Raw genomic sequence first — 18,076 nt, 5'->3', positions numbered from 1 at the left:
TGCCTAAATGAGTGACTGCCATGTGATTGGCTGATTAGAAATTTGCGTTAACGAGCAAATGGAAAGGTGTACCTAATAAGGTGGCCAGAGTGTGTACGTCTCAGTACTGAAAAAAACATACAGTATGTATTGTAATTGACATCCATGGACACAAATTGATACAAATTTTAAGAAATTTAATTTTAGATGTTTTCTTTACATTAGTCTGATAAAAAGTAAAAAAAAAAGTAAAAAAAGCGAAAAGATCACAGAAAAAAACAAAACTGATTTTGCCTGTAGGGTCTTGACTTAACACAAGACATGAGTAACTGGGTTTGATCAGACACCACCGAAATTTAATTTCCATAGATAATTGCATTTGTTTATTTTTCAGATTTGGTTTCTCATTATTATTTGTGTTCTTATCAGTCATGGTAATACTTTAAGATGATTAAAAACCACAAAGTGAATCAGTCTTCCTCTCTTTTAATCTAAAGTTGCAAAGACTTATGGCATGTGCAAGGCAAGCAAAATAAGAACACACACACACACACATACACAGAGAACAACAACGTATAAAGACTAGCTCACTTTTCTCAGCCTGCTATAAAAGATTAGCATTAATGTGGCAGGAAGTAAATGGCATTATGTAGAGTTGAGCATAATCAGGCAGCGCTGGGGATATTACTATTGCTCATAATCTGCGTGTGTGTGCGTGTGTGTGCGTGTGTGTGTGTTAATAACGTAGAGAGCCTTCCAATCAGCACTTTGTCCTTTACTCTCTGAACACACACACACACACACACACACACACACACACACACACACACACACACACACACACACACACATAGGCACACAAATAAAAGGAGGAGAGAGATGGAGGAGAGCAATAAATGAACCTGAGCACTCGCTGGTTAATTAGATAGTGCTGATTTGATTTTTCATTTCAATGTGTTTTTTGATGCTCTCTGGCTTCTGGATCCATTGGAAAGTGTTTGCTCTCTCTCTCAACACAGCTTTATTGGCATGATTGTTAACATTTACCATATTTGTGAAGTGTATACAATATTTGAAAAAACAAAGCAGATGGCACCGAAAATAAATAATGTGTGTGAATAAATAGGTGAAGGAAACGGAGAAAAGGGGCCCAGGTAGTTACATTTAAAAATGATCTAAATGTAAATAAAAAGGAAAAGTAAATCAAATTAAATTACCAATAATTGGACTGTCAATATTTACAATATTATTTTAATTATTTTATTGCTCAAGTGTATACAGTATTTGCAGTAACAATGTAGACACCACGGAAATTAAATATTGTTGTTAAAAAGGATGAAGAAAAATGGAAAGATGGAAGATAAATACATTTGGTGAAGTAATCAAAGATAATAAGAAAGAAAGAGCATTTTATTTTAACTCAAAAGAGAGCAGGTAAAATAAATATAGTGTAGTAAACAAAGAGTTAAAAGGAAATAAAGGATAAGTTTTAACAAACAAGTTTATAAACATAAATAAATAAATAAAATAATAGTATTAAATTAATGATGATGATGATGATGATACTACTACTACTACTACTAATAATAAAAACAATAATAATAATAAAAATAACAACAACAACAACAATAATAATAATAATAATAATAATAATAATAATAATTTATTATTATTATTTTATTATTATTATTATTATTATCATTATTCATTTAATAATATTATATATTATTTTTCATTTATTCATTTTCTTTCTGGCTCAGACCCGTTATTAATCAGAAGTCACCACAACGGAATGAACCGCCAACTTATCCAGCTGCAACCCAACACTGGGAAACACCTATACACTCTTACATTCACACACATACACTACAGCCAATTTAGCTTATTTAATTCACCTGTACCGCATGTCTTTGGACTTGTGGGGGAAACCGAAGCACCCGGAGGAAACCCACGCGAACATGGGGAGAACATGCAAACTCCACACAGAAATGCCAACTGACCCAGCCAGGGCTCGAACCAGCGACCTTCTTGCTGTGAGGCGATCGTGCTACATACTGCGCAATCATGATGCTGCCATTATTATTATTATTATTATTAGTAGTAGTAGTAGTAGTAGTAGTAGTAGTAGTAGTAGTAGTAGTAGTAGTAGTAGTAGTAGTAGTAGTAGTAGTAGTAGTATTAATAATAATAATAATACTAATATTATAAAATCAATATTATAATTTTTTTTCTTCATTCTTTATTTCTTAGTGCGGGATGTCTGGAAAAGATTGTCGGAAAAGATGACTTAGTTAGTCTTTGATGATGTGCTATTGTTCCCATTTCAGGTAAATATGTACTTCTGTTCTGACTCAAAGAATCTTTCATACATTTTTTGTGTCTACATTTAAATAAGAACCACTGACTTTTTAGATAAAGCTGATGGACTAAACCAAATCCAAGCAATTCAAGATCACTTTAAGAACATCATTACATCATAAACTATTTTAACTATCTTAACTTAACAAACTTAGTCATCTTGCACTCATGCACACTAACCCAAAACTCTAGTGAGATCTGCAGCACACTCAGCAGCTTTCACTGTCTGACCTCTTAAACAACTATGAAAAGAGGAACACATGGACACAGACACGCAATCAGACACCGTGAGACTTAAGGAAAAGTGAACAGTCCTGCAGTCCTCCTTGAGGCGGATGCAGACGCAGCGTTAGCCGTCTCCCCCTCCCCCTCTCAGAGGAATGCAGGAATGCAGAACGCCACTCTCTCTGACCATCACTTCCAGGAAGGGGACTGTTTCCCATGGGCTGGGTTTGTCCAAGGAGCCCGTTCTGCTTGAAGCCCACCTCACATCATGACCAGAGTGAACAAGGACAGAGTCTCCACAACAACAACTTAAAGCTAGTTGAACCAAAACTTTAATTCAGTTATTATTTACTCACCCATAGGAAGGTATGAGGAAGATGACATTGGAGATAACTTTCAATTGGGAAGTATAAATGCACAGGAAACTAAAAAACGAAATACTGAACAAGTGTGCCACATCAACAAGAAACCGAAAAACGAACACTGTTGCTCCGTCCCAATTCACATACTATACATCCTAAATAGTATTCGCAAATAGAATTAGTATATGCCAAATCATAGTACCTTGAGTGTACCAAAATTATCTGGATGCATGGTCTACTATTTCTGGTAGAAATAGCTTAAATAGCACATTACAGAAATAATATATAATAGTATAAGTAGGTGATGTAGCATTTGTTTCGATTCAGAGTCCTTCAAAGTTCATGAAGGCCAAAACAAGCATTGTGAATTGAAACATTCAAGTCAACAGAGGACTGATCTCATCACCTAGCAACCGCAAAAGTGATTTTAATACTTCAATTAAAGATCTGAAGACAAATCACGGTTCCCAAACGGTCTTAAAAATCGTATCTTAGTAAGAAATGTCAAAATATCATAAGGTGCGTTCAACTTAAACCATGGCTGCAGCCGGTGATCAATGAGATTAGCCGAGCGCAGGCGAGGGCGAAGTTGAAAATGGAGCCGTCAAGGCGGACACTTCAGGACTCAAAGTTGCGGCAGTCATGATAACCGATGACATGGCATCATCATCATCATTCATTCATTCATTCATTCATTCATTCATTCATTCATTCATTCATTCGTTTATTTATTTATTTATTTATAATAAAATATTTACAGTACAAATAAAACTGTCTCTACAATCTATAGTTCATTTTAAAACAACAAGGGAATTATGAATTAAATTTAAGTAGCCTCTAACACAAACGCATGAGAGAAATAATGGGAAAAGAGAGGGTAATATAAACATTAAAACGAAGAGACCTATTAAATACAAAGCAATAAGAGCAAATTCTAGGAGTTTAAACATCACTCTTTAGGATTATACTTCTTGTTTGAATATGCAAAAAATTAGTTAACATTTATTTACATTTATAGAAATAAAACTTTCCAATATATATTAGTGTAAAACCCAAAACAAGGTGTTTTGATTAAGTCTTAAACAATTATTAAGATTATTTTGGATAATGAAAGCATTTAAAAAAAAAGCACTTTAATCCAAAAAGATTGAACAAAAGGACCTTCCCAAAATAAGTGTAGAAATTTCCCAGAAATAGAAGGTGCATCAATGCTACTTTTAAATAAAATATTTTATAGTCATATAAATAATTTTAGAATAATTTAATGAAATAGTTCTTGCACCTATAGTCTGTTTGTTTTTAACATCTGTATAAGCCATAGTTAGATATAAAGTAAACTGAAGTTAGATAGATGTAAACTAAAACCTAGTTCTAACATTTAGAATTGTGTTCTGAAATTTTCTTTTAAAACGGCCCTGCCTTCATCAGCGCGCAATGAATCTTAGCATGTTCAAGGCCACAAAGGATCCATCAGTTGTATCCTTCATTATCGGGGAAACAAAGGACAAACTTGAAGGGTGCATTTGAAACCTTTGAATTGAGATAGCCTTCGTCAAGCCATGCACCCTTAGAATGTGTACTTTAAATCAAGCCAGGCTTATTCAAAAAACGTACCCCTATATACATTTCTGGAGAGTGCCAAATACATCCCAGGAGGTACATTTTTTGCAGTTTTTGATTTTGCGAATCTACCAGACTTGTCTATGACCTGTCTACGCTTTTTGAGATCTCAAATCTTTCTCGCAAGTGCCATTCGCACCTGCTCTTCTTGCATAAAGGCCGCTGTCGACTGACTGACTGACTGACTCACTGATGAATCGATTGACCCACCAGTCTCTTTCCCTAAACCCAACCAATAGTGTTTTCAAAAGCACAGATGGACCCGTTACTTACACCCACTTCCCTAAACCCAACTGACAGTTTTAAAAAAAATTCCAGAAAAAGAAAAGTCCTAGCCTGATTTTTTACCCCGTTTTCAGATTTTATCCCATTCTCACCCTGTTATTTACTTTTTATTTGTATTTTTTTGTTATTTTATTATTTGGCTTCTGTTTTTGTCTACCCCGCTAACCGTTCTTCATCGAACTCGAACCCCGTCTTCGTGGTCAACTCCTCTCTGCGTCTCAAGTCCCCCGACGTTCATAGCAAGATACTGGACAAGCTGGTTAAAGCAGGAAAGCCGTCCATATAGAGGTAAGCAGTCAGCTAGTAAGCGCAAAAAGTAACAGCGTCATCCCGTATGTAGCGTTCGTTTTAAAGATGCAATTTCCAGAAATGTATATAGGACTACGTTTCAGAATGAGCCTGCATTGCTTTAAATAATGCACATTTAAAAAGACACAGCAAAACAATGTAGTACAAATAGAGTTTGATTACATAATCTAGATTCCACGTTATAAGTTTCTACATAGCACAGTACTGACATCACTAGAAAGGTCATAGGCCCCACTTTTCAATGAATCTTGATTTCTCTCAACTGACATTGTTTTTCTTGGGAGAGTTGGAGGAAACTGCCAAGCTGTTGCACAGAGTCACAGATTATAGTAGATCAAGATTTAAGGTCAGACTTTTCGGTAAATAATACTTACATTTTTCATTTAATTGCCCAAGCCCTATTGTGTATCCCCAGTACACTTTGGCATGAGTAGTATGGAACTATTCTGTCATGTTTTCATCTTTTTTAAAAAGCTTAAAGCTGGTTGCTTATCACTGCAGTTATATGGATTAATACAAGCAAATCATTAAAAAAAAAACTCGGTAACACTTTATAATAACTACACACTATGAATCATTTACCAAGCATTAGCATCAAGTGAATTCATTATTTGTTAAGCATTAACTCTACATTAACAAACGTTAGTAAGCAGTTTATAAATACAGTTACAAACACTGTATTCTTGACTCACAACCACATTTATAAAGTGGTGGTTTTTAAGATAATTCAGAATGAGTTAGCAAATTATTAATCTATTGAAATCAACGATTATATATATATATCTTATTACTCAAGCATATAGTAATGGTTACTATGTATGATAATAAATGCTTTATTAACTCAACTTCATGCAGTTTTGTGACCTAATCTAAAGTGAGGACTATTAGAAATCCCTTATACATGACAAATTAAAGGCTTGGTCTCAAATAAACAATAATCTTTGCAATCTTATCTAAAAAGTTAAATTACTGTAAAGTTTAAACATTGCTGAACAACAGGAGTGTCAAAATACAACATAAAATTAGATAAAACAACAACGATTTAATAATTTAGCAATATAATAAGATTCAATGTGTAAACTGTACAGCAATTTAATTTTATTTTCATCTGTGTATCTTCAAACGAACAGGAATGAATAATGTCGTTTATGTTCTTTTTTTCTGTTTAGAATTTAACTGTCCCTTTAATTGTCATTTATAAGGGATTTCTAAAGCATAAATAGTCCTCACTTTAGATTAGGGCACAAAACTGGATGAAGTTGAGTTAATAAAGTATTTATTAACATACAAATGAACTATTAGTATATGCCTGAATATAAAGATATAGAAGTGTAGATTTTAATAGTTTATTAATAATTTACTAACTCATTCTGAATTATCTTAAAAACCACCAACTACTCTTAAATAAAATAGTTTGTAAATAATGCAATACTTAATTTTGTAATGAAAAATAAATCATTGAAAAAGTATGAAAGTACAATTATTAAGCACATTATACATGTGGTTGTAAGTCAAGAATACAGCATTTGTATTGTTATAAACTGCTTACTAACGTTTATTAATGTAGAGTTAATAACAAATAATGAATTCACTAGACGCTAATGCTTAGTAAATTATTCATAGTGTGTAGTTAATATAAAGTGTTACGAAAAAAAAGAAGGGAATGCACCATTAAAACAACACCAGGATGAGTAAACAATGACTGAAGTTTTATTTTTTGGGTGAACTGCCCCTTTAATTACGTTCCTTCCGTCTCACTAACTGTCTGGAGGATTGTGAAGTAATACTCTTCCCAGACATTAACGCTGCTATTACGCTCTCTTACAAATAGCTTCACTGTCTCAAAGGTTAATTACAAATCGCTGCGATTTCCAGCATTCGGAAATGTGCTTCCAACAATAAAAAGCGCAGTTGTAATCAGAAAGCGGCAGCTGTTTGAAGCTATCTGTGGGGAATGAGAAACGTTTGATATAAACTCAATTGCCTGATACGCAGCTTCATTCGTTTATTTCTAGTCTACTGCATTTCACTGCTCGTGCGTGAGCGTGTTTGTGTGTATGTGTGTAAGGCCTTGCGTAGCCAAGACTTTGCTCTCTGCCCTTGAAAATGAACGAGTTGGTGTGAGAAACTGAGTCTCTGTGTCCCAGGTGTCTGGATAAGGCAATAAGCGGAGGTCTCGGGGAAGTGTTGAGATAAGACCACCACAGCCAGAGCTGACAGGCCATCAGTAACTGCCATCTAATGTAATCTCATTACCAGTCTCTCTACCGTCCGATTCCTGTCTAATTTCATCTGATTAGTCTTCATGTCACTCTTTACTGTCAAATATAGATTTTCAATGATACATTGAGGTGCTATAGGGTGATGTGGTGTTTGGCAATAATATAATAATATATATAAAATGCACTCTTTTCTCTAAGATTACATACAGAACCTCTTTTAATAGTTTTAATAATCAAGAAAATGGGCATCACTGTGGCAAAGTGGGTAGCATGATCACCTCACAGCAAAAAGGTCGCTGGTTTGAACCCCGGCTAGATCAGTTGGCATTTCTGTGTGGAGTTTGCATGTTCTCCCTGTGTTTCTCCGAGTGCTCCGGTTTCCCCCACAGTCCAAAGACATGTGGCATAGGTGAATTAAATAGGCTAAACTGGCCTTAATGTATGTGTGTGAATGCAAGAGTGTATGGATGTTTCCCAGTGTTGAGTTGTGGCTGGAAGGGCATCCGCTGCGTGAAAACATGTGCTGGAAAAGTTGGCGGTTGATTCCGCTGTGGCGACCCCTGATTAATAAAGTGACTAAGCCGAAAAGAAAATGAATGAATAAATGATCAAAATAAAATGTATTGGCTGCAGCTCCCCATATGTTGCACAGTCATTATTACACAACAATTCAAGCTTTCTAAAAACAGCAGAAAGAGAACATTTTTGCTAGTTTAAAAACTATAATAGGGTTAACAGAAAAAATATTTCTGTTTTGTTATGTTTGACTAACCTTTCTAAATCCAGAATGCTTTGAACTAGACTCTAAAACCAAATTAGATCACGTCCTTGATTTAAAGCGACAGTCCACTATTACTTGGAGGAAACAGATGACCCTGTAAGACCTGAAATATCACAAAATAGGCAGAAATTTCTACTTTTCCGGAACTGAGATGTTTATTAAACCATCTAGCAAAATCCCCCTCCAAAAAAATGCCATATACATTTTTTTATATTTATTTTGTATCACATTTAATACCTCAGGCGTCTGTGCAACGTTTTGCTCACAACAATGTTAAATTTAATTACAAAAACAAATTTGCCCTGAACATTTTGACAACAGAGAACATTTTAGGCAGTTTTCTCTTTGTTTTTACCTGTTACCCGATATACCTGTTGTATATCAAATCATATACAACAGGTTTTTAAACAAAGTATCGATCAGGGGAGCATTTCCCAAACAACGACATAACTCGCGACTGAATTATCATAGTACGATGCATCGTTAGGGAAAAGAACGATGTAGTGATGAGCGTTTCCCAAAATCGTAGTTTCTCTGTCGCAGATCCATCGTTTGAACCACGTTAGTTATAACGTAAAACGTCCATAATGACGCTCTAAACGGGGTGGACTAATTACTTCTTTAGATAAGACCCCCATCATTTTTTGTGCAAATTATATTGTTTTACACGCACACGCATTTTAAAAAATCCCATATTAGTTTTGGTAAAAACATGCACTCATTTTCCATAAAATTGAAATATATGTAAACAACACATAGGACCTTTATATGTTTCCTTTACAAATATTATTGAGAATATTCCATATAAAATCAGTAAGCTAACATGTATTCTAATCTCATATATAAATAATATACAGTAAATCGTTAATGGTTGTAGGCCTAATTTACAGTATTTTATTAAGAAATGAAATAAATCTTACTGATATGATAATAATAATAATAATTATTATTATTATTATTATTATCATTAATAATAATTATTATTATTAATCAGATTTTATTATTATTAAGGATATACATTTATATACTATAAATTAAAAGCATTAACGTACGCTATATATTTTTTATATCACAAGCTTGGGTGATGTAACATAAATTCCGCCTTTAAATAACAGGTCACCTATAGCTTTCGTCTTGAGCCACGGCTGCGTTCAATATGGCATATATTGGCAAAGTGCCCTACGAAGGGAACACAATTGTCAATATAAAGATTGCTAAAACTGAACTGTAAAAATACTTTTTTATTTTTTTAAATCATTCCAAGTTTAAATGTTTGAATGTTCTAAATAAATAGGGGGAGAACTGGGAATAGAACACAGTCATGAACTGTGCTTCTAACTACAGCTCGAGAGGTGTAGCTGCTAGCATACAAGTTTGCCACAAAGTTTGTGAATGTTCGTTGGAATGATGGGTTTGGGAAATGCCAAATCAACAAACTATGTCTGTAAAGACAGAACTTACGACCTTAGTTGGCTAATGATGGTTTTCGGAAACGCACCCCAGGTTGATATTATATACAGTAGGTCTTAGAAACTCATGTATCAAATATTATACAGTATGTGCGGCTTTATAGGGTTAAATTAAACAATGATTTTATATAAATGGCCTGTAACGATATCTATTTTTTGTTCTATGATATATTGTCCCAAAATGTATTGCGATAAACAATATTATTGTCATTTTAAGACCGTTTTATGCCACTCATTCTATAATGCCAGAATGACAATATAATATCATCACAATGCAAGTACACTCTTCCAAAGTACACATCATATTTTATTCTTAAGAATATTTAATTTAATTACAGTAATTTTAACAATTTAATAATTAGACGTTGGAATCAGAATGTGCAAATAAATGATAATAAATGTTAACAAAAAAATGCAAGGTAAAAAAGTAAAAGAGGCTGCGATATCTGCTACCAGATCTATTTTCAGTTGTCAGACATCCAAAATAAAATATACCACAGTAATTTAAAGTAAATACTATAGTATTTTTTAATCATACTGACACTGACACCTCCAACAGAGGCTGCGTAGTCAGCTAAAACGTTGCTTTTTATGTATGGGAAATATATATCACCAAAAATGATTGAGGTTATGTCCATGTGTTGTGCATAATAAGTCGATATATTGATTATTGTGACAGGCCTAATTAGAAAACCAATACTCACATTATGTCAAAAAATAAACACAAACACATTATTATTATTATTATTATTATTATTAATTAACACACAGGTTTTCATTAAACACACATTAATGATTTCAATGAAAACAATTATTTTTAGTTTAATCTACACATTTTTTTTAAGTTTGAGTTCAGCAAGTCTCTTGTGCTCTCTAAGGTTTCAGTTAAAAATGCAGTAAAAATGGTGCAAAAATAAATAAATAAATAAAAATTATATATATATATATATATATATATATATATATATATATATATATATATATATATATATATATATATATATATACACACACACAAACGCATACATACATATGTAAAATTAAAATAATCATTCTAACGTTTTAATAATATAATAATAACAATAATAATATTATTTCAAACAGCTGTTTCCTGTGTTAAGATAGTTCATGTTTTAATTTATTCCTGTGATGACAGCTGAACTTTCAGCTTCATTAGTCCAGTCATCATTGTCCCATTATCATTCATTCTGAATGTGTTTACTGTTACTGTGGATCAATGTAGGGCATCGTAAATATTCATTTCTTTTAAAGAAAAAAAATCCTGCTGACCCCAAACATTTGAATGGTGATACCTATAAATATTTATAAGGAAATTATGCACCACCCTAAATGATCAAAAACAAATTAACTACTTATAAATTTAATCTTGTACAAATGTATTCTTTGTAGTTTGTATTCTCTCACATTCTTGTAACTTTGTTTCATATTCTGAAGGAAACGACGGCTTGACGTGCCGAAACAAATGATGGCTGAGCAAAACCACATCAGCAAATAACTCATAATGAAAATAGCTGGAGATGAAAAGGGAGAGGTCAGAGTTCACTTATGAGGTCTGAAATGCAGTCTCTGGTTTCTCTCAACTCTAAGGTCTGCAGTCCCTTCCCTTCAATACAACCCAAAGTCAACCTAAATCTCAGATTCACAGCAGTCATTGTGGCATTTGAGTTAAAGAAAAATTACTGCTAATAAATATTTATGCTTTATGTTTGTTTAAGCTTTCAAATGACATTGTCTCTTTACTAACAAGTTGAATAAAGTGACTTTTCTTGACATTTTACTGACATATTAGTCAATGTATTGTCAGGGTTGGTCATATAAATTATGTTTTTTTTTGTACAAATTTAATTCCAAAGTATATTATTTCATGTGCATTAGCTTAAATTAACTTAAAAGTCCTGTGAATCAAAAGCTATGGACAACTATTAACTAAAAGACATTTTATTATGGCAGCATAAGATACACACCAATAATACTGTCCACCAGCTTTCAGGTTATTGATTTCAGATCCAGATCATTTATCTGACAGCACTATCCAAAGCCACTTAGAGAAATGGGTAATTTCTTGAACAACCTGTGATTATGTGTTTTGAACTTCAAGAGAACAAAGGTATAGCTCATGGATCGCTCATATTGAAGGGTTCGGACCTCCAATCTTGTTATCAACCCTGAGTTTTAAACCATTTCACCCTATAACTTAAGAGAAAGCAGACACTGATGAGGCTCCAGTGAGAACAGAGAGCCATGCATGAAAGATTTTAAAGATCAGCCCTCAATCTCAACGCTCAGAACATGAAGGAGCATCTTTAAAGCAGAGATTATGAAAGCGTTTTAGGCTTCAAACGCCATCAGACAGCAGCTTCAAGAAATACATGGACAGTCATGTCAGTGGTCTGCAGTGCAGTGGTGCTTATAGAGTTCAGGCGGGTCAGATGAAATTATTAACTCCACTGACCCGCAGATAAACATCACATTGATCTGTGTGAGCGACTGGAGAGCGGGGATTGGACTCAACACTAAAGCCTGCACTAATATCGGCACCCTTGTTAAATTTGAGGAAACGTTGACTGTGGAAAAAGTCTTTATTGTATACATTTTTATCTTTTGCTCAAAATATTAACAACTGAAGATGTTTGAGTTTGTTGTTGGTTGCAGAAGCTTTTTTTTCTTGAAACCCTTTCAAACTATTTGTGGTGATACTAGTGACGTCAAAGTACAGTTCTGGAGATTTTCTTGCCCCAAAACTATTCTTGGAAATTTTTTTGGTCTCACAAACCATCCTCCTAAGAATTTGTTGGAACAAGATAAGACCCATCTACATCCAGTTGATTCACAGCACTTTAAGTAGACTGGAATTGTTAAATTATTGCCCTGATTGTGTTTCTTTCTATTTTCTTACAGTCATTTCTCATTTTGTGAAGCTCAACAACTTTTTTTGTCACCAATCACTGGTCTTAAGCCCAGGACACACCAAGCTGACGTCAAAGAAGTAGTTGTGATGAAAACCAACTGTGTTGTTGGCTGCGTCTGATCCCGTGTGGACCAAAAAGCTGTGTGTGAACATGTTTTGCTGATGTGTTCCAGTACCTCACATTTGCATGTAAAACAGGAGGTCATAATAACTGAAGATTTCTTAGTCAACCAAGGGTGCGTTTCCGAAAACCATTGTTAACCAACTAAGGTCTCAAGTTCCATTGTTACAAACATAATTCATTCATTTGGTGGTTCCCAAATCCATTTGCAAACTATGAATGGATTTCGCAAACTGCATCGCAAACTTGTACACTTCCAACTACACCTCTAGAGCTGTAGTTAGAATCATAGTTCCTGACTGTGTTCTATTCCCAGTTATCCCCCCTATGTCCTATTCATTTAGAACGTGCCAACTTTTTCAGATATCATGTTTCTTCAAGAGACTCATTTGAATCGGACAATTTCCTTCATCCATTCATTTTCTTTTCTGGCTTAGTCCCTTTATTAATCTAGGATCACCACAGTGGAATGAACCGCTAACTTATTCAGCAAATGTTTTACGCAGCGGATGCCCTTTTAGCTGCAATGCATCACTGGGAAACATCCATAAACACTCATTCTCACACATACATTCATTCATTCATTCATTTTCCTTTCGGCTTAGTCCCTTTATTATTCCGGGGTCGCCACAGCGGAATGAACCACCAACTAATCCAGCACATGTTCTATGCAGCGGATGCCCTTCCAGCCACAACCCATCCCTGTGAAACACCCATACACACTCACTCACACACATACACTATGGACAATTTTAGCTTACCCAATCTGCCAAAACCACATGTCTTTGGACTTCTGGGGGAAACCTGAGTACCCGGTGGAAACCCACGCGAACATGCAAACTCCACACGGAAATGCCAACTGACCCAGCAGAGGCTTAAACCAGTGACCTTCTTGCTGTGAGGCAACATCGCTACCTACTGCGCCACCACATCGCCATTCGGACAAATGTATTATTCCAATTTTTCTTCAAAATCGAGAGGAACAGCTATCCTTATACATAAAGGATTCCCATTTGAACATGATTTTACTATTTCAGATTTAGAAGGGAGATACGCTAATGTTGTTGGGGAAATATTTTCTGTGCCATTAACGCTAGTCAATGTTTGTGGGTCAAACTATGACAACTATGAGTTTTTCAAAAAAGTGATTAATCTAATTCCAAATATTTTTGATACAAATCTCATATTTAGGGGCGATTTTAACTGTGTTCTAGAACGTTCCAACATTTAAACACGGAATGATTAAAAAAAAAAAAAAAAAAAAAAAAAAAAAAAAACATTAGCTGTTTCTCAATTCCAGGGATTCTGGGATTTTGCCAATATTTTAAATAAAAAAATCAAAATACTGACCAACATTCATATTTAACAAGGCCTGAGACAGTTGTTGTCCCTGAAACATCATAAAAAATATGTCTCAGCAGAGCTGGCCCTATAAGAGAACTAAGCGGTTTACCGCCATTAGGGAGCCCCCACAACCCCCTAGTAGTTTGAGCCATTTTCTTGCTGAAATTGTCTGTATTTGTATTCTACAAATTATGTTCATTGACAGTATTTTGCATTTTATCAACGTTGAGATCAAGGTCGCAAAAGTAGGAATCATTGGTCCCTTTATCAAAGATTGTTTACATTTTCATTTTTTAAGCTGCTAGTCGACAAAAACTGGTGTTTTAAAATGTCCAAATCATTCAGACAGTTATTAAGCAGAAGAAATGCAGCAAATCTTTAGGCTTTACTTTTTTTATTTCATTGATTGTATTTAATAAGGAATAAAATCATTGTGGGTCGGCTATGCAATGGCTATACTCTACTATCAGAGAATAGTAGAGCCCCAAAATGTTTCTGCTTAGGGCCCTCGAATGTACAGGGCCAGCCCTGGGTCTCAGAACAACAGCCACTAGGTAAAATTGGGATGTCTTGTAAGGAAACATTATAACAGAGACAAATATTTTCTCGGAGACACTGTGATGTCTGGGTTTCAAGGATTGTGGTATTGTTGTATACTTAGGACAGTGCCAGGGTCAGGTCATCTGACCTCTAGTCCCAACCGGCCACTGGGGGAACATCTATTCCCCCAGCTGAAGTACAGTGCAGTGTGGGGTCACCGACCCCTGTGAATACTGCTGAAATACAACACCCATTTATCAAGGGGTCTGGAATGCAGCGGCTGCGAAATTAGAGGGGGACAGTGTGTGATGGGGCAGAGCCAAATATTCCCCAAATACCAGGCATTTAACAGCCGAGTAAGTAATTTTGCGTGAGAGAAAGAGAAGTCCTAGATGACAGGGTGACTCTTGTTCTCTGATGGTGACATCGTCGAGCATTGGGTCAGAGGTCATCAAGTGCCCTGTGGTGTGTCTGTTGTCGACTGGTGACAGCATATTAGACACTTATAGATATATTCTAAATGAGTGTTTCTGTCTTGCGTTCCATAAGTTGAGTTCCATCAGTAAGATCAGTCATTGCTTTATGTCACTTATTTAAATATAATACAAATTATAATGTATTGTGACTTTTAATTAATTAATAGAATTAATTTAGAAATTACAATGTCAAAAATGTATAAACTTTGAATAAAATGTATAAATCCCTGATACAAAAAATATATATTTCAGATTTATGGTTGTACATATGTTTTCTAACATGTATTTTATGGCTGCACGATACTGGAAAAATTACACATTGCGATTTTTTTTGTTCTGCGAAATATATTACGATATGAACACAATTTACCAAGATGAGTTGAATAAATGTTTCTAAAGAATCTATCATTTTAGATTGGGAAGATTCTGTAGGGAGCTGCATAAATTATAATTCAAGTTTATTTGTATAGCACTTGAGCACAATAAGTCTTATATAATAAGCATACTATTTATATTATTGAGCACAATATTTGAATAATAAACATCTACAATCATAGATAAATTCAGTGAAGAAAAATAAGTTAATGAAATATACAGCGTTTTCTTTTTTTTCTGAATGCTTGAAATGTATTCAGGTATACAGTAATTGAATAATCAAATGTGAAATGATACTGCATAGTCTCCATTTTAAAAACAATTCCATAAAATGAATTGTTATTTATTTTCTAAAGTTACAAATGGTACATTTTCTTATGCCTGAATGATTTTAAAACCCTCACACAGTCACAGGCCTCAAAAAACACTTGCAAAATAATCAGTTATAATCCAGACTCAACATTGCATATACTTGCGATGGGACTATTGTGAATGATCACAATGCGATATCAATGCTGAAACGATATATTGTGCAGCCCTAGTGTGTGTATATATATTTTTTAATTTTATGAATTTAATATTAGTATTTAAATATTAAATACATTTAAAATATATGTATAGAAATGCATTTTATTCATCTATTTATTAGTATTTTATGAATAAATTATATACATTTACACATATATATTATACACACACACATATATATATATATATATATATATATATATATATATATATATATATATATATATATATATATATATATATATATATATATATATATATATATATATATATATATATATATATATATATATATTATACACACACACACACATATACATATATATATATATATATATATATATATATATATATATATATATACAGCAGTTCTGTCTGGCTCTTAAATCTGATTGGCTGATAGCCGTGCAATATTCTGCAAATAACAGCACTCGTACATCCTCTTATGTGTGTATTTTGTGTTGGCCACTCTTTTTATAACCCTGAGTTACTTTTTGGTTGGCCATCTGTTTGTTTCTAATGAGTCTCCTGTTTTCGTTACTGCAGACTAGTTCAGAAAAAAGAAAGAAAGAAGAAATACCCGCATGTGTTTAGCATTTTTCCTTATCACAAACACAACAGTAATCCGGTAGCGATTACGTTGCTTTGGATTTTTCGGGGTTAATTATTGTGATCTCCTAATTGAAACAAAGAAATACTGGGAAATCTCTGTAGACTGATTGCATTTTATGCCAGCTTTAAATCTCTAAAGTGACGTTGGTAAAGTAGCAATGGTTTCCGCTGTTCTGATGTCAGCTGCAGAAGGGAATAAATGGCAGAAGAAAGTAGTTCCTCATACAAAAGGGTTTTTAGACTCTCTGTGTTTGATTTTCTTTTTTATATACATAATTATGTCGTCAAACTGTTGTATAAACACAATATCACACTCGTAGCAGTGCGATATGGCTATATATCATCAATGGTGGGACACTAAGGCACAACGCAATCATCCCACCAGTGCCGATATACAGCCATATTGCACTGCTACTCGTGTGATATTGCTCTTATATAGTAGGCACGGAAAGTATTCAGACCCCCTTAATCGTTCCACTATTTTTATATTACAACCATCTGCTAATATTATTTATGTTCATTTTTCCCTCATGACTGTACACACAGCTCCCCATATTGACAGAAAAGCACAGAATTGTTGAAATTTTTTTGCAGATTTATTAAAAAGGAAATATGACATGAGCCCTCAAACATAAAGACCAAAAGGATCATTTGTGAACGGGCCCTTTTTGAAAATACTGGTAAACTTGTTCTGGCAATTTTCCAGAAAGAGAAGTTGTAACATTACCAGCAATTTGCCAGAATGCTGCTCTGTGTGAACGCAGAAGGAAGATTGCGGAAATGAGCGCATTCACGCTTAGAACACACTGGCGTTGGATGTCTACTCCAGCCAATCAGAACACTCAGACACATTCACATCCGCACAGTTTATGAAAATAAAAGCCTTTAAGAAAAGTCAGATAATGTTTCTATGTTCCTTTTTAGTGCCAACTGTGTAAAAATTATTAATAAAATGCTCATGATAAACAGTTGTTTGTTTACCTTCAAGCTCTGCTTCCTTTAGTTGCTTGACGCATGTGCACGTGAAGCAGCCGGTAAGCGCCAGCACACAAACATATTACATGTACATCTCGACATGCGAAAGTGTTCCTCCATATGTTTTCATCGAAGTCGTTCACAATACTTATCCATCCACAGAGGTTACAATGTAGTCAAATGTTTACAAATACAAGCGTAGCTGTTTAGAGCTCATTTCTGGTTAATGATGTCAAAATTTACCGGCATTTTGGAATGGATGTGTGAACAGTCTTTTCCAGAAAAAAAAGAACATTCTTGCCTGTGTGAACAGTGCTTTTTTGAATCTACTGGTAAAGTCGTTCCGGAAATTTTCCGGATATTACCGGTATCACAGTATGAAAGGGGCTACTGTCGTATAGTCGTATATATTCTGGTTTGTGGCTTTCCCAATCAAGTCCAATCAGTATAATCAAATAATCACACCACTTCAAGGATGATCAGAACCTAGAAGGAATGGACAGCACCTTAAATATTTAAGTGTCACAGCAAGGGGTCTAAATTCTTAAGTCCATGTGATGTATTTT

The 18,076-nt window shown here is 34.3% G+C and overlaps 1 protein-coding gene across 3 annotated transcripts in view; it reads right to left on the bottom strand.

Moving 5' to 3' along the window:
- The window catches only part of bcar1 (BCAR1 scaffold protein, Cas family member), a 182,216-nt gene that overhangs the window by 102,369 nt on the left and 61,771 nt on the right, over positions 1–18,076 (bottom strand). The gene's annotated exons all lie outside the window — the stretch shown is intronic.

This window comes from Danio aesculapii, chromosome 18 (assembly GCF_903798145.1).
Source record: "Danio aesculapii chromosome 18, fDanAes4.1, whole genome shotgun sequence".
Taxonomy (NCBI): Eukaryota; Metazoa; Chordata; class Actinopteri; order Cypriniformes; family Danionidae; genus Danio; species Danio aesculapii.
Note: the sequence above shows the minus strand (reverse complement) of the source record. Positions and strands in the feature narration are given on the sequence as shown.